General features: G+C 45.6%; 1 protein-coding gene across 12 annotated transcripts in view; it reads right to left on the reverse strand.

The window, feature by feature from the left end:
- MAP4K4 (mitogen-activated protein kinase kinase kinase kinase 4) overlaps positions 1–18614 on the reverse strand; it is a 528397-nt gene that overhangs the window by 20059 nt on the left and 489724 nt on the right. The gene's annotated exons all lie outside the window — the stretch shown is intronic.

The following is an 18614-nucleotide window of genomic DNA, read 5'->3' on the forward strand; positions in this document are numbered from 1 at the left end:
AAAGGGGGACAAGCTATAGCCAAAGTTGGATGTATAGTAACATAGGTGAGCGGGGAACCCCAAGCCAGAAGAGCATATTCTGATATGTTGAGCAAAGGACAAAGTAATAACAGCAGAACTCAGTCCCTCGAAGTAATACATAGTCTCTTCATTGCTCTAGTCAAGTTACATGTACTTATTAGCCAACTGTACAACAAGAATGAGAAGAATTAAACCAGGGAAACCAAGAGTTTTGGAAGTAATGATCCAAAAACCACTATTATTAGCTGTCTTAACCAAACTAGATTCTTACCTGTAAGAACAGTTTTGCAGCCTAGACTTTTCTAGATTAACAATCGGAGCATATTCCGCCATCTAGTGGTTAGAGTAGGAAAGTGCTTTGTTTTCTATTTTCTTCCTGTTGGGAGGTTGTGAAACCTGATCCCCCTGGTCAGGCTACTACCCCCTTTGTGTGTGTGTAAGCTCAGATAATTTTTTTCCCCCTTTTTTGCCTTGTGCTTGTGTCTGTTTGTTGAATAAGTATGATATTGATTGTTTATTGAGCTGAGAGTGCAGGGACACTTGTTGACTTCTACAAGGTCATTTATTGATATATATTTACACATTTACACACACACACACACATATATATATACACACACTTCTTTTTATTTATTTCTTTTTTTTTAAGCTATACTGGTTTGTTTTAAAAACGTTGCTGTATATAGCAGAGTATGAAAAGCATGGTAACTTATGTATAATTCTTTTTTTTTACTATTTTGTTATTTAATTGTTTGTTCATGAGCTATGTAGGTAGCTTGGTGTGACCTTTTCCCAAAAGATCCCCTGCTGGTATAATAGGACAGATGTAGCATATTTGCTATGGTTTCGTTTTTATATATGATGTATGTAATATTGAAGGACATGGTCATGAGTGATGTCACTGACCATGTCATGAGTGATGCAATATGTGACGTCATCAGCAGTGCATTGCGGGTGCACGAGTTATAGTTAGCTGAACTAACTATAACGGGGGAATTTGAATGGTTTTGTACGAGTGAAAAGTCCAGCTAACTATAACGCCCCTAAAACCTATGTTTTTTTCAGTGAATTTCTAAGGTTTTTTAAATGCTAATTCCTAACTATAACGTGCCTGAAACCTATGGTTTTTTTCAGTGAATTTCAAAGGTTTTTTAAATGCTAATTTCCAACTATGCCTACAGAGATAGGACATGTGAAGAAAGAAGAAAAAACGCACAGAAAGAAAAAAAAGAAATGCAGAAAGAAGCAACAGAAGTCCTCAAAGACGAAGAAAAGTGCAGGAAGAAGGATAGCGTGCAGAAAGAACAAACAGAAGAGCAGAAAGAACAAACAGAAGAGCAGAAAGAAGCCTTGTTGCAAAATCATCCTGTACCCTCAACTTTTTCAGACGGATACTGGTGGTGACTGAGTCTGACTAACCAGTCCTAGAGCCAGTGCTATGTTAAAAGACACTCAGAATACAGTGAAAACACCTACATAGACTAGGGAACAATATGCGTTGGGGTCCCCCTGTAATTAGCATGACCTCCTCTGTAAGCCCCTAGTATATAATAGGGCAGGGGATTAAAACTACCTCCTAAAACGCGCCACAGGGCGTGTTTGCACACGTCACCTCAGGCCCAGTCTCCTCCCTTCCCCACTGTGTAAACACGCCCTGTGGCCGTTTTAAGTTGGGAGATTAAGTCCCCTTGAATCCTGAGGGTCCCTAGGGTCCAACTAGACCACTAGGTACCTCCAGTAAGCGCCACAGAGCTGCGTTGCAGAGAGATGTAAAAAGAGGCATGGCCTAGACCACCTCTCTGCAATGCAGCACAGTGGCGCTTACTGGAAGCACCTGGTGGGCTAGTTGGCTCCCAGGGTCCCTCAGGATTGAAGGGTAATTATTTCCCCAATTTAAAACGCACCACAGGGCTTGTTTGCACACGTTAACTCAGGCCCCGTCCCCTCCCTTCACCACTGTGTAAACACGCCCTGTGGGCGTTTTTAGTTGAGAGATTAAGTTCATTTGAATCCCGAGGGTCCCTAGGGGCAAAATAGCCCACTAGGTACGTCCAGTAAGCGCCATTGCAGAGAGGTGTAAAAAGGGGCACGGCCTGCACCACCTCTCTGCAATGCAGAGCAGTGGCGCTTACTGGAAGCACCTGGTGAGCTAGTTGGCCCCCAGGGTCCCTCAGAATTGAAAGGGAATAATTTCCCCAACTTAAAACGCGCCACAGGGCGCGTTTGTACACGTCACCTCAGGCCCGTCCCCGCCCTTCACCACTGTGTAAACACGCCCTGTGGCCGTTTTTTAAGTTGGGAGATTAAGTCCCCTTGAATCCTAAGGGTCCCTAGGGACAAACTAGCCCACTAGGTACGTCCAGTAAGCGCCACAGAGCTGCGTTGCATAGAGGTGTAAAAAGGGACGTGTCCTCAGAACACCTGTCTGCAACGCAGCTCCCTGGCGCATACTGGAGATAACGGTTGGGCTAACTGGCCCTCAGGGACCCTCAGTATTGAAGGGGAATTAATTCCCCAACTTACAACTGGCCAGGGGGTGCGTTTGCAGAGTGCTGCAAGGAGGGGGCGTGGCCTCCGGCGCGATGCCGGTCTTTTATTTATTTATTTATTTTTTTAAGAAGGAGGGCTGTGTGGCCCCCTTCTTTTTCTAATTTATTGACCCTGGAGACCCCATCCCCCCAGGGCCTGCACCCTAATTTTTTTTGTTGAAAAAAATTAATTTGGCCCTCCCAAGGCCTTAATCGGCCCCGGGGACCCCAACCCCCGGGTCATGGCCTTTGTTTTTTATTATTTTTTAAAAATATATATTTATAGAAACACCTAGGACATGCTGGACAAACCGTATGTACCGATCACCATGACTATTTGCGTGTATATTCATTAAAAGGCGACTATGCATACAATGAATCCACATGGAATGTATTTACACCGCAATTGAAGCTCTGACGTGTCTGACGCCCTACCGTGCCTAATCCCGGCGCCCCCACTGGTGGGTACTCTCCAAGTAGACACCTTGTCGTTTATTTATACAAACATGGGAAGCTATTGAAGGGCACATTTAATACACACGCACACCAAGCCATTCAAAGGGGATTCGACAAAGATTCGACCAAACTATGCAAGAAACCCCCCTCACGGTTAATAAAACACACATCCACCACCGGATGTGTAATACTTTTTATTTTACTCTCTGGAAAGGAGACAAACCTCACTTGAGAGTCACAGCGTGCTCCTGGCTGAGCCCAATGCTGTGTTACACCCACCAGTGCCCGCCGAGTGCCACACACCTCTGTGTTGTATTCCATCAGCTAGCGCGTATGCTATGATACTCTCTAGCCCATGTGCACTGTAACACCACCCCGTGAATATGTCATGCCACACTTGCCATCGCACGGGTTATATTGCCCCATCTAACGTGCCTTCCTCGATGCCTATGTTATAACGCACAGCGCTATGCCATACATATTACAATCTGGGATCCATATCTTTGTCACAGTGCATATGCAACGTTACACTACCCAGCACATATTTTATATTACAACTTTAGAGACTAGTTAGGTTACACAACACTGCCCTGTGCATATTACACTCCAAGGCGCATAACGCATAGCACGCGCTAGTGCGTGTGCTATCTTGCGCTCTCCAATGAATCTGTCATTGCGCACAATGTATTGCATATTATATTTCACACCCGGTTCATCTTATATCACACTTTTTGGTGCATAGTTTATACCATATACTATATCTAGTTTTCATTTTCAATCGTGCTCTCAGGACTATGTTCTATATAACACTGCGTCCACCTACCCTTTTCACGGGCATTACATTTTGCGATGGGGGTGGAGGGTCAGGGGGTGTTTCTGCCAAGTGAGCCCGGAGTCACAGTCACAAACATCCTCTTCTACCTCAATAAAAGTGAGATTATGCTGCATACTTGTTCATATTTTAAGTAGTTCGCACAGACACACATTTTAAAAACAATAAAGTTCCTAATACCCACCTTCTCTGAACAGTTAGCTTGCTGCCCCATCCATCTCCTCCCTAATCCTCTGTTGTCTGAATCCATGGACTAGCCTCCTCCCTCCTGCCATGCATGGTCTGATGTGCTGCCACTGCCATCCATTTAGCATGATGCATCAGTCCACTCCTCCTGCCCTCCATTGCCCAATTCTATGCCCCATCATTGACCTCCTGCTTAGCCTCTGTGCTTAGATTGCTGCCCCTATTCTCCTTCCCCCTGCCCTCCGATGTCTTTGTGCATGCCCCTGCTCCATCCTTTTTGCCCACAATGTTCCATGGACCTGCCACTCCCATCTACTCTGAAGTGTTCTGTTGAGCTGCCACTCCCCTCCCACCTGCCTAGCATTGTCAGATGACTGTAACCTGTCCCTGCCACCTCCACCCTGCCTGTCCACATGCCATGCCCCTATCCCCTTCCTCCTGTCCTCCATGGTCCATTTTACTGCCACACCCTTCTGCCCTCCCTGGTCTGTTGTGCATGCCCCTGCACCCTCCTTCTTGGTAAGAGGGAGATTTTGAAAAAAAAACTGGGGTATTGGTTATCCCCTTTGAGTTACATTGAAAAAGAGGAGATTGTAGACAGGAGACAGATCAAATAAAGCCCATTTGAGCTGAAAAACATTGGACGTTTCCTGGCTGAAACGGGTCTGTTGGCATGTATGGTTGTACTACCACTGCCTCTTCCTTCTGCCCACAATGGTCTATTATATTGCCACAGCCTCTCGTGCCAGTCCTGTATTGTTGGTTTGTTGCCCCTTCCCCCCCCCTTTCCACTGCCCTCCATAGTCTGTTGTGCTGCCACTGCCCTTCCTGCCTGCCCTGTGTGGTCAAATTGTTGCCTCTGCACTCTCCTACCTGCCTTCAATTTTCAGAGTCCGTGCCCCTGGCCTCTGCCTCTCAACAGTATCCCAATGAACAACTAGATTGCTAACATTCTATATTTATTACAAAAGTGTGGAACGCCTGACGTCATCATGATGTAATCAAAACTGTAATACCTAGAGCATTTCCTTTAGAAATGACATATATGAGAGGGTCTTATTTGAATCAAAATTATTGTTCGTGCTCTAAAAAACTAAAATGAGGACATATTTTCAGAGTTTTCAAATAGCGACAAAGAACTTCTAAATTATTTGTAATCTTTGTTTTTTTATCCAGTTGACCACTTGATTAAATGTTGCACCTAGGGGGGGAGAGGATGTGGTGTTACTTCCAGAGCTGCAGACTTTGCAACTGGGGAACCAGGATGGAGTTTCTGCTTCAGCTCAACATTCTGTGATTCTGGTCCAATCACTTAATCTCCCCATGTCTACAACCAAAATTAATTTGATCTTGTGTGATGTAACCAATGCTCATGTAAAGCACTCCAATACCTGACAAGTCTGCACTATATAAAACTGCAAATACACAAAAAATAAGTGTTTTGCACACTTCTGTCATTGGGCTACATGTGGGCTACATCTGGGGGGATATTTGTGCTGCATTTGGGCTCTTTTGTCTCTGGTGGCCATCTTGGGAGATTTATTTGTTATGAAGTTTCCTAATTTCCTCATTTACTGCAGTCTCCTCAGTAGGAAATGCTTTCAGTTTTTTACTTTGATTCCATCAAGAAGGTATTCAGATATGTCACACATTTGCCATAAATTCTGAATGTTAGCACTCTAGTTGCTCATTAGATCACTGTAGTAAAGCTACTGCTCACCACGGAAGTCTGCTGCTGGTATTAAAAGTGCATGTTTCAGTCTGCATATCAGAATTTTTTAATGAAATAGAAGAGGATTTGAGGAGTCACTCAAAATGTGTCCTAATTTTCTTTCTTCAGCACTAATCATAATTTCTATGGCAAAATGAACCCTCTCATTGTGTTCCTTTTTAAATTAAATGTTTTAAGTGTTACCAGTTTATTCCAATCAAGATAGCTTCAGGTGTGCCATACTTTTGTCATAAGTAAGACAGTAAGCGCTCTAGTTGTTCTTTAGAACACTCTGGGAAGCTGCAGTAGAACACAAAGGAATCAACTGACAGTCTCTGCCCTTGTTGGATGTACATGTTTTACTGAGAATGTCAGACTTCATTATCACATAACTGAGAAAGATAATGTGAATTTACAGAAAATATGCTCTCAGTTTAGCTTATAGATCACCTTCCAAACCTCTGTGGGAAAAGCATGAGAAAATTGTTTTCTCTCAAACCTGATTCATGATATCACAGCAGAAGGCTTTTTCACATGGTAAATGAGTATGGTACTATCAACAAATGATTTATAATGTAACTAAAGTCTTAAAACCTTCTATTAACTGCAATGCTTTTTAATGAGGTGCTATCATGTATATTGGTCCCAAGATGGCTGCCAACACTTCTTGGATGAAGTACTGACAGCCAATCAGATCTCACAATGAGATGTGTGGTTAGGCTCCGCCCAGATATATCTATCTTTTTAACTCTAATTTTCTCAGGAACCACTGAACGGATTTACACCATTTAAGCAAAAGGCACGAGTCTGAACTGAGGACTACCTCTTTGCCAAATTTGGTGTCATTCCGTTCAGCAGTTCGGGCTGTAGCTGCGTCAACAGGTCCTATGGGAAAATGCATGGGTAAAATGTGTTTTGGGACCCCCCTTTTTTCTTGGCCCCCGCTTGACGAATCACCGTGAAATTTTCAGGATAGGAGCGGACTGGAGCTGGCCAAAAGTTTGGAAAATTTCGCGAAGATTCGTCAATAGCGCCAACGTTATTCCAAATAGAATGTTGCGGATTTCCTATGGAAAATAGGTCCTAACTATAACTACCTACTGGCGACTGCCAGTAGGTAATGCATATATATGTATTTAAATATGTATAACTATGACATTTTTCTTTCTTATGCGTTTGTATTTGAGGATATATCACAATATTTGACCTGTAATAGCCATATAATTGCTTGTTGGGTGTAGAATAGATATAAACCCATACGTCGTATTATCCTGCCTATTGAGGGGTAATCTTGAAAGGGATATGCACATGGCCCTACGCACTTGGTACAGATAAGCCTAATCCATGTCTTTATGGGTGCGAGATAAACTGCATTAGTCTTTGACATAGTGTATCTGGGTGATGTGTTATTTTGGTATGGGAAGATTAATCTGCAAAAGTAACCTACCATTGCAACTTTATAGTTAGTAGTGGCTCAGTAGGTAACGCTACACTTGTGCGTGTATTAGTACTTGTAGTCTGATGGTCTGTAATGCTATTGCATGTTGCAAATGGTATGCAGCAAAAGATAGCTTTTAGCATAATTTGTTTATAAATTTGCTATGGCTCTTTTAACTAGTCGTCTGTGTGCATGTATTATTAGTTTTATGAAACTCCTGTTTATTTATTGCATTTGCGAAATGTTGTCAGGCGATTATACTACCCAGTGACTGTGCCAACTGCTGCACTTGCACATGTTAGTGCGTCTTTTAGGCACATGCACTGTTGCTCTTTAAAAGGTAAATGCCCCTGCATTAAATTATTTCATGGGGCGGCTGTATTAATTTTTACTTGTTTACATTTTTATCCTGGTTAGTTCGCTTTTTAGGCATGTTATATAGCATAGCCTTGGGAATTGCCAACGAAACAACTTGTGTGCTTAGAGAAGATCAGCTCATTTTCTTTTCCTGTATTCTGCAGAGCAAAGTTTTGTTCTTTTTTATGTTGCTTGAACCATAAATCTGCCTTCCTGTGTCTGCTTGAGGGCAGCTACGGAATGAGCTTGTTGGAGATAAGCACCAGATTTATAGGGTCTTTGTGTTTGATCTGTAGGTCATCTTATGATTCTTACAGTCTCTTGTGTCTGTTCTGGAAGGGAGTGGGGCCGGGGGAGGGGGTTTATGACCTTCCTGCCGCTTTGCAGAAACTTTGTAGATGTGATCTGCATTTGGTGCCGCATTAGAATTGTTGTGCCCAGCTATTTAATGCCTGGGAAGGAAAGGGGGCTTTGTTTTGCAGCCAGCCATAACGTTATCTGACGGCTTAGTGAATGTATTTTCTGTTGCTATGCTAAATATTAGGGAAGTAGAACCTCCAGTTGGTCTGCATATTGTTTAAGAGATCCCTAGAACCTCCTTTTAAGTAAAAAATAACCTACTTTTTGGTAACCTTTGTAAACATAGCGCGCCGAGTCCTTAGCTATGTTAGGAACCAAGAGAAAGACGGGAATATTTTGTTTTCCAGAAACCCTGTGGTATATGGAAGTGGCACCTTATGTGCGTTGCCAACATAATACTAAAACTATGAAAGTATGTTTCAATATTTTAAACAGTATACAAAGTGTGTAAACCGCACATTGACACACTTGCTCTAAGTGCAGCCTGGTAGACGTGCTTCTCTTTTTCAACTTGGTAAAACAAAGACAACGGTTGTGCTGCGTTATTTAAAATGTTAAAGTAGTACGTGGAGCAATTCACCCGTGCTCTTGCTCCTATATCATATATTAAAGAGCAACTTCTTACCTTGTTTCTGGATGAAGCATCAGCTCCCTGTAGAAACTTCCCCCCAAATACCTGGAGACTATGTTCTGCCAGCGAACAATGTCTATGTCTATGTATTGGTTTTTGTAAGGCGCGCATATCACCCAAAGGTCTCATAGCGCCGACAGATGTTCAGATGGTAAGGTAGGAGACAAGCAGAGTTAAAATAGCCATGTCTTTAAAAGTTTGCGGAATATCTGATGGCTGGGTTCAAGTTTTATGTGCAAAGGTAGAGTATTCCAGCTTTCTGGGGCAATTTTGGAGAAGGATCTATCTCCATTTCTGACGGTTCGTACTTTGGGGACCGCTAGGAGGTGAAGACTGGACGATCTAAGTGTTCTAGCAGGGCGGTAGTTCGTCAGTTTTTTTGCTAGGTAGGCAGGACCGTTGCCGTTCAGGGTTTTATGGACTAGGCAGCACATTTTAAACTTAATACGTTTTTTAATGGGGAGCCAGTGAAGCGTCTTCAGACAGGGGGCAGAGGAGGTGCGGGCGGGTAGATCGAGGGCCATTCTGGCTACTGTATTCTGAAGAACCTGTAATTTATTTAGGAGGTTCTCATTGATGGAGGCGAAAAGAGCAATGTACTTGCCCTGGTGCATGAGGAAGAAAGTGAGCAGCAGTAAACAAACTGATTTGCTCAAAGATTTCCCACTCATGCAACCTTCCTTGGTACCACCTCTCTCGGAGTTTCTGGTGGGCTTTCTCTCTTTGCTGTGTCTGGTGCTGTAGTTTTTCAGACCTCTTCATTGCACCTCCGATCTCCATGGTGGAAAAAATAATCTGAGAGCTTGCACACACACAAAAAGGGTTGTAGCCTGACCAGGGGGATCAGGTTTCACACCCTCCCAACCTGAAAAAACAAGCATTGGCAATGCCAACAGGTCTCACAATTGCAAGAGTTAGAGCTATTGGTGTTGTAAATGACAATGTCTTTCACCCATTTGTTTTGGTTTGGAGATGGAGTAGAGTAGATTTTGGAATGTGGAATTATGTGGTTTGCATTGGAATTGTTAGTTGTGGTATTGTGTGGGGTGGAGTGGATTTGTGAGGTGGAATTTATGTGGCATGGTGGATAATTATGGGTGAGAGCTGCACAGAATATATAAACAGGAAGAAATAAAGTAATAGGTATTTTGTGCACAAAGTGGTGAATGAATTCCAAACAAAGTAGCAGAAAGAGCATGTGAGAAAGAGGGGAAGAAGGGGAGAGCAGGCAACAGATGCATAAAGAGGCGCCTGTGTATGCAGAAGACACCCCAAGAAGAGGAGGAGAGTGTGGTATTGAGGGACGGCAACCTTGAAAAAAACTGTGCTTGAAGACCTAAAGTCAAACACATAAGTGAGGTGGAAAGAGATAATATTAATGAGGGAATGAATGTGGTGGTCTTTCCCTCTGGAGTTTGGGCAGAGCTTAGAATGGGAAAGTACTGGAAACTAAGTAGAGTATAGGGGCTGCAGTGGGTGAGAAAATGGAAGTCTTGTTCAACCTTGTGATGCTTTCCAATCTTGTTATTTGAAAGCATGCATGTATGTACGTCTGTTGTTGGTGCACTGCCTCGCTCAGCTGTCTTTCTGGTATTGGAGCTGGTGACACGCAGGTTGCATGCAAAGGTGTGCAGTATGTACAAGACCCACTAAGCTAGCTCAATGGGATTAACATGTGACATGCAGGTTACACAACTCTCTGCTGCAGATATATTAACTCACTGGGCTATCTCACTGTGATTTTTTTTAAATGTGATCAGTAGGGTTGTAGAGAGTAGTCTGTAATAGGTGCGAATGATTGGTGATTAACTTTGTGAAGTGAATTTGTCAATTTGTGTAAAGTTTTCCATAAGAATCCTTTGTGTTCCAGTAACACTGAGATTCCTCTTGTATCAGGGTTGTATAATGTCAAAATGGATGCAGAAAATACCTCAAAATGAGTTGCCTATATGGCCTGAAACCACTTATGCCACATAATGTATATTTCTTTTCCGCATAGTTTAGTTAACACGGTTGCATAATTCCAGTAACTGTGTTTGTTGCCCATAGGATATATTTTTTTTTGCGCAGCAGGTGCATGAACACATTAAGCTATGTGAATAGCACTGAAGTCTGTGACTTGGATGTTAGAAAGATCTTCGCAGCAGGCATCTTAGCCACATGGCTATCTTACGCATGCTTGAAACAGATGTGTGAGTTACACCTAGATTTCTGGAGCACTTGCATGAACCTCCTGGGTTATATTTCTTAATTTGTAACCCATAACCTGCAGGCAAACAGCACATCTGCAGCAGGCACACTAACTTACCAGGGTATCTAGTTGGTGTGAGATTTTTGGCTATAGACAGATATTTGCAGCAGGTTTATAGAACTGTTGAGACATCTTACTGCAAAGGGACCTTGGGCCTGCAGGAGAGAAGGTCTCTGCAACAGGAACACAAACCTCATGAGCTATCTCATATTATTCAATCGTGTGTCCTGCAGGATAATCAGAAAAACGCTCTGAAAGTATATCAACCGTGTGGCCTCTCTTGCTAGGTTTGGAATCTGTCCCATACGGGTGACACACTGAATGGACCCCAAAAGCTCATATACTGGGACTGGAATTAGTGATGTACAGTTGGCACACAGATTTCTTTAGCAAGCACACAACCACTCCGTTATCTTACTGGGATTGGCACTGTCGAAACAATATTTTGGGGTTAAAAAATAATCCGCAGAGGAAGTTAGGGAAGCGCAGGAAATGAACACTCCAGGAAATTTAGGTTTGTCAAATTGATTTTAAATGCATTTGCTTCTCCCGCGCACACTTGATAGGCAGGTGGTTGGGGCAGGGGATGGGAGTGTGTGTAAGGCACAATTACATGGTCAGTGGTAACATACAACTTCTTAAACCACTTTCAATACATAATAACTTGCATATAGGTAGGTCGGAGTCCGCTGGATCAGAAGGGGACCCTTTAGATAGGTATTTGCATTCGGAGCATTTAACATGCAGAGCTAAATTAGTGCCAATAAAATCAGGTCCGAACTGGCAGGTAAACAGAATTGACAGTTCCATACTAGAAGTGGGCCTCTGAAAGAGCTGTGGGGCTGGGGCAGAGTCCGTCTCAACTCAGGAGCCCCAAGGTCTTCTGTAAAGTCACTCACATGTCAGGCTGGTGGCTTTTGAAGACAGGTGGCATTGGGCAGAGACATTCTTATTTCAGACTAGTGCCTCCTGAATGGCTGGGAGCCATTTAGGTACATGTCGTAAAATAGGAATGCAGAAACAGTGGCGAATTGGAGGGGAAGGATTTATTTATATGGGAGACCTGGAAGTGTGTGGACATGTGATGCAAATGCAATTACAGAAGGCAAGCGCTGCTAAGCTGGCACTTAGGGCAAACTTACTGAAGCTGTTAAACCGAGGGCATAAGAGCGCTTTATCAGAATACCAAGCATGAGGAGTTTAAGTTAAGTGATTTGCCCAGGATCGCGGTTGTGTTTTTACAATACATTCCTTTGTTTTAATCCTTTTGTTGAATAACATTTTCAGGGGTAGTACGCGTTATATAAGGAATATGCTACTTACCAGTATGCATCTGTTCTTGGCATGTAGAGCTGCAGATCTACACACTTGTGCATAGATCGCCATCTGGTGTTGGGCCTGGATGTTTTCAGTTTGTTTTTCCTCTTGGAAAGTCTTTGGAAGTCACGAGGTCGGTGACTTCTCCTTTGGATTGTATTGCGCATGGGCTTCGGCTCCATCCTCAGGTTGTTTTTCGCCAACAGGGAAAGATGGAGCGTAGTAATAACAGTGAAGAAACTCATGTGTGTTGCATCTAAATAAGATAGACTGGAACAGGTAGCCGGGGAGGCGGGTGGGCGTGTGAAGATCTGCAGCTCTACATGCCAAGAACAGATGCATACTGGTAAGTAGCATATTCCGTTCGAGATACACACTTTTGCATAGACTATATAGCAGTTCCCAACCTTAGCGGCGACCACCGGTATCTGTTGCAGTGGTTTGAAATAGTGTTTTTAGTACAGCCTGGCCCACACTAGCTTGTTGCTTGGTTTGCACATCTACACAGTAGTGTTTAGTGAAAGTGTGCGGTGTTGACCATGTAGCTGCTTTGCAGATATCATCTAATGGGATGTTCCCTAGAAAAGCCATAGAAGCCCCTATCTTTCGTGTAGAATGGGCTTTAGGGGGAACGGATAGCGTTCGTTTTGCTTTGTGGTAGCAAATCTGGATGCATTTTACAATCCACCTAGCTATCCCTGATTTTGAGATGGGGTTGCCCTTGTGTGGTGGAGAGAAAGAGACAAACAGTTGTTTGGTCTTTCTGAAAGGTTGTGTTCTTTGGATATAGTAAAGTAAGGCTCGTTTGACATCTAGCGTGTGTAGAGCCCTTTCTGCAACAGTTTGAGGTTGCGAGAAAAATACCGGTAATTCTACAGATTGGTTTAGGTGAAAAGGGGAAATGACTTTAGGTAGGAATTTTGGGTTGGTACGGAGAACAACCTTGTTCTGGTGCATTTGAAGAAAAGGTTCTTGTATGGTAAGTGCTTGTATCTCACTGACCCTTCTAAGGGAAGTGATGCCTACAAGAAAAGCTGTTTTCCATGTGAGAAATTGCAATTCGCATTTATGCAAAGGTTCGAAGGGCGGCCCCATTGGCCTTGTGAGAACGATATTTAAGGTGAGGGTGGTACTCTGGGGGGAGTTATTCGTTTTAGGTCTTCCATGGAGGCTTTAATGGCAGGTACTCTGAAAAGTGATAGGTGCTGCCTGTTTTGTAGGTAAGCTGCAATTGCTGCGAGGTGTAGCCAAATGGAGGTATATGCTAGGTTACACCTTTGTAGATTGAGTAAGTAGCATATGATGTGTTGTATAGACACGTCTAGAGGATTGATTGTGTTGTTATGGCAATAAACAACAAATCTTTTCCACTTGGCTGCGTAGCAGGCTCTAGTGGTAGGGCGTCTAGCTTCTCTGATGACGTTCATACAGTCAGGGGGAAGGTTTAGGTATCCGAATTCTAGGATTTCAGGAGCCAGATCGCAAGGTTGAGCTGAGCTGGGTCCGGGTGCCTGATCTCTCCATGGTTCTGGGTTAGGAGGCATGGTGAGAGGTGTAGCTTTTGGTGTGGTACTACCGAGAGTTCCAGCAGCGTGGTGTACCACGGTTGTCTGGCCCATGTTGGAGCTATGGAGCTACTAGGATCAGTGTGAGGGAATGCTGTTGTAGCTTTCGCACCACTAATGGAATTAGTGGGAGAGGTGGAAAAGCGTACGCAAATTTGTCTGACCAGTTCATCCAGATCGCATTGCCTTTGGACAATGGGTGTGGATATCTGGCGGCGAAGTTTGGGCATTTTTTGTTTTTGTGGGTGGTGAAGAGGTCTATCTGCGGATGCCCCCACATTTGAAAGAACGGGTGAAGAACCTGCGGGTGAAGTTCTCACTCGTGGATCTGCTGCGTCTGTCTGCTGAGCAGATCTGCCATGGTGTTTTGGACTCCTGTGACATGTTGGGCTAGGAGAAAAATTTTGTGTGGAATTGCCCATCTCCATATGCTCTGTGCTAGTTGAGAGCTGTGGAGAGTGTGTGCCGCCTTGTTTTTGAATGTAATACATGGCCGTCATGTGCGAATGAGGACTGCTGTGCCTAAAATCTGTCTCCGAAAGGATTTTAGGGCTAGAGAGATTGCTAGTAACTCCAGATGGTTGATATGGAGTAACTTTTGTTGCGGCGTCCATGTGCCCTGCACTGTGAAGTGTAATAGATGAGCTCCCCAGCCGGAGAGCGATGCGTCTGTTAGTATTATTTGTGGGACCGGGTCCAGGAACGGTCGACCTTTGGAAAGGTTTGTGGTGTTCCACCACTGCAGAGAGCGACGGGTGCGACCGTCTACCAACACCAGATCTGTCAGTTGCCCCTGGGCCTGGTTCCATTGGCGCGCTAAGCACTCTTGGAGTGGACGCATCTGGAGTCTTGCGTGGGGCACTATGAAAATGCAAGAGGCCATCATCCCTATCAGTTGCATAAACACTCTTGCTGGGAGGGAGTGTTGAAGTATGAATCTTTGACGCAAAGCCTGAATGCTTGCAATCCTGGCCGGATTGGGGTAGGCTATGGCTTTTGAGGTGTCTATTGTGGCGCCGAGGCATTGCTTTATGTGGGATGGTGTTAGCTGGGACTTTTGGTGGTTCACCGTGAAGCCTAGTTGGTGAAGTAGTTGGATTGTAGTGGCGGTGTGGTGTACACATTGGTTGTAGGACGTGGCTTTTATCAGCCAGTCGTCCAAATAAGGGAAGACGTGAATGTGCGGTCTTCTGAGATGTGCCGCCACTACCGCTAGGCACTTGGTTAATACCCTTGGTGCTGTTGTGACTCCGAATGGGAGCACTTTGAACTGGTAGTGTTGCCCGTCCACTACAAATCTGAGGTACTTTCTGTGAGCATGGTGTACCGGAATGTGAAAGTATGCGTCTTTCAAGTCCAGTGTGGTGAGGAAGTCGTTCTGGGCGAGGAGCGGAAGCACCTGCTGAAGCGTTACCATGTGAAAATGGTCTGAATGTAGGTATGTGTTTAGGGGCCGGAGATCTAGAATAGGTCATAGAGTCTCGTCCCTTTTTGGCATTAGAAAATATAGGGAGTAGACCCCTAAATTTTGCTGATTGGCGGGAACTTGTCCTATTGCCTGTTTTTGTAGGAGGGAGATTACCTCCTGTTTTAGTAATGTGGAATGTTCTTGTGACATTGGGCGTTGCCTGGGTGGAATGTTTGGGGGGGGGGGGGGTAGATGTTAATTCTAGTCAGTATCCTGACCGAATAATTTGGGTCACCCATTTGTCTGAGGTGATGGTCTCCCAGACCTGAAGGAAATGTTGTTGTCTGCCCCCGACCGGAGTGGGATGGTCTGGGGGGGGGGGGCGGGGGAAGTCATTGGGTAGGCGGTGTGGCAGAGCGGGCGGTATTTGTTTTGCCTCTGCCTTTATTGTTATTGCCCCTATAGCCGCCTCTTTGATAACCCCTTGTGAAGGTGGACTGAGTGGGGGATTTGTAGGAAGTGGACGCGCTATCCGAGGAGTAGCCTCTAGATGTACTCCAAAAGGAAGAGCGGCGAAAGGAGCGTCTAGGAGGGTGTGACTGCAGGGCTCCCATAGATTTCGCCGTATCAGTGTCCTTCATTTTTTCGAGGGCTCATCTACCTTTGGGCCGAATAGGTGTTCTTGATCAAAGGAATGATTTAGGATGGAGGCCTGTACCTCTGGTTTGAAACCTGATATTCTCAGCCAAGCATGGCAACGGAGGAGGACGCTAGTATTAATGGCCCTGGAGGCTGTGTCTGCTGCATCTAAGGCACAGCGTATGGAGGTGTTAGTTATTGTCTTACCCTCTTGAATTAATTCATTGGCCCTATTTTTGTATCTTTCCGGGAGGTGGTGCATTATGGTTTCTAATTCATCATAATGTGCCCTATTGTATCTGGCCACTAGCGCTTGGGTGTTGGCGATACGCCATATATTGGCTGCCTGAGACGCAGTGCGCTTTCCTGACGCGTCCAGTAGCTTTGACTCTTTGTCAGGTGGTGGTGCTTCGCCTGACGCCTGGGAATTTGACCTCTTTCGTGCAGTGGAAACCACTAGGGAATCTAGTGGCGCTGGCCCTTTGATATAGGCAGGATATGTGGGGGCAGCTTTGTACTTTTTCTCTATGCGTGGGTTAATGACCCTGGCCCGGACTGGGTCCTTAAAAACCACTGGCGCATGTTTTACCACCCCCTTGAGCATAGGTAGTATGGAGGTGGACCTATGTGCTGTATCAAATGTGTCGAGGAGGAAATCCTCCTCCACTGGGTCAGTGTGTAACTCTACCCAGTGATAATGTGCCGCCCTCTGAAGTAGGTGGTGGAAACCTAATGAGTCTTCTGGTGGAGATGGCCTGGAAGGGTAAAGGTCATCTTGTGGGACGTCTGGAATATCTGGGTTATTGTAGTTTTCCCATGGGTCTGGGGATCCTGTAGTGGTGGGGTCTTGGGGCACATCCCCTGGATCGTGATATGGGTCCCCCTGATCATCATAGTCTGGAGACGGGGTCGGAGAGCGATGAGGTGGGGGTGGAGAAGGCGGAGGTGGAGAGGGTGGAGGAGGTGGGGAAGGTATTCGGAAAGGGGAGGTAGCAGAGTCCTTCCTCTTTGGAGCCGGTTTGTCCAAATGTCTCTTTTTGGAAGAGAGTGCCAAATGTCCAGTTTTTGGATCCTTGGTAAGAGTTTTTTGTAAGGGATCCGGTGTAAACAGTTCCTGTGACAATGTTTGTTCCGTCGGTGCCGAAGTCTTCGGGGCCGATGACTTTTTAGGCTTGTCTGTGCTGTGCTTAGCACTGGGCGTGGGAACCTCCGATTTCTTGGTCGGTGCCGAGGTGGGCTTCGGCGTGGAAGTGTCGGTGCCGAGGGCCTAATGGGGTTTGGTCGGTACCGAAGATGGCGTCGGTACGGAAGCGCTGGGTTTCGACACCGAAGACTTCGGTGCGGAGCTCGGTGTCGAGGTAGAGGCCGGTTTCTTTTTCGGTGCCGAAGTGTGTTTCTCTGCATCGCTGGAAGGCTGGGTCGGGCCCGAGCCACCGGAAGGCTTATTTGGCTTCTTCGCTGGGCCCGAAGGTGGGGTGTGTGAAGCAGTGTCTCTTGTCTTGCCTAGGCCCGGAGGCGAAGGCGTGACCGAAGCCTTTTTGGGTGTCGGCGCGGGTGTGGGGGGCATATTACTCACGACCCTCTGCGCCGGGGTGATGTCCTCTACATCTGAGTCGTCGGCTTCGGAAGCACTGACTAGGTCCTCTTCGGTGCGCTGCTGTCCCGGATCTTCGACGTAGTCTCCGAAGATGTCGACTGGAACGGAGGTCGAGGAGTGTGCCATGTTTCGTCTGGCTCTTCGGTCCCGAATAGTCTTTTTCGATCTGAAACACTTGCAGGCCGGACAGTCTCGAGCCTCATGTTCAGGGGAGAGGCAGAGGTTGCACACCTCATGAAGATCGGTGTGGGGGAATTTGGACCCACATCGAGGGCACTTCTTGAATGGAGTTCTTTCCATCAGCCGGGACCGGAGCTTGGGTAGGCCCGAAGGCCGCCGTCGACGACTGGAACCGAAGATTTGTCGATGAGAAGGTGATTGAGGAGATCGCGATCGAAACAATACCGCGATGTGAGTGAGGATTCCGCTTCGATCGTCGAACTGGAAATGTTCGGAACCGGAGCGCGAAGATTACATCCGAGCCCGATGGCAGAAAAAAACAATCTGAGGATGGAGCCGAAGCCCATGCGCAATACGATCCAAAGGAGGAGTCACCGACCTCGTGACTTCCAAAGACTTTCCAAGAGGAAAAACAAACTGCAAACATCCGGGCCCAACACCAGATGGCGATCTATGCAAAAGTGTGTAATCTGCAGCTCATATGCCTCGAACATATAAATACAATAACTGTGGTATGTGAATTCGGAGATAAAAAGGCATGGGTATGCCAAAAAAAGGAACTCCTAATAAACACTGCGCACGAAAGGCAGCAAGACAAGAGCCAGTAAGCACAGCATCACCGGCAGTGTGTGCATCCCAGAGTAGTACAAGCAATTAGAGAAGTCCAGCACAGTAAAGTTATTGATATAAGTAGCAGCACAGAAATTTAGGAACCGGGGAAAACTTCAAGCATTTAAGCACACAGTGGACAAAGCAGGGGTCCGGGTTCAAGCACTGTATTATAGAAGCTGCACGATGGACACGCACCGAAAAGAACATGTATTAGAGAAAAGCAGTGAGGGGTACATACTGAGGAACGAAAGGTAATAACAGAGGCTGTGCATAGGCAGGCAGAGAGAAAAGAAAACCGTCCCAGCAGGTTAGCTGCGATTTAAAACATATGGGGATTGGAGGGGTGGGGAAACAACACCGCAATGAGGGCTGTCTGGAGGGGAAGTTTGTTGTTTTTGGCTGCCCAAGCCTTGCTCACCTCCATCTGCTCCGCTTACCCAGATTTGGGGCAGATCAGCTGGTCTGCAGTGCTGGAGATGGTGCCCACGCTGCTCCTGTCCATCCTGCTGCCAACCTTAGGGCTCA

Source organism: Triturus cristatus, chromosome 8 (genome assembly GCF_964204655.1).
Source record: "Triturus cristatus chromosome 8, aTriCri1.1, whole genome shotgun sequence".
Lineage (NCBI taxonomy): Eukaryota > Metazoa > Chordata > Amphibia > Caudata > Salamandridae > Triturus > Triturus cristatus.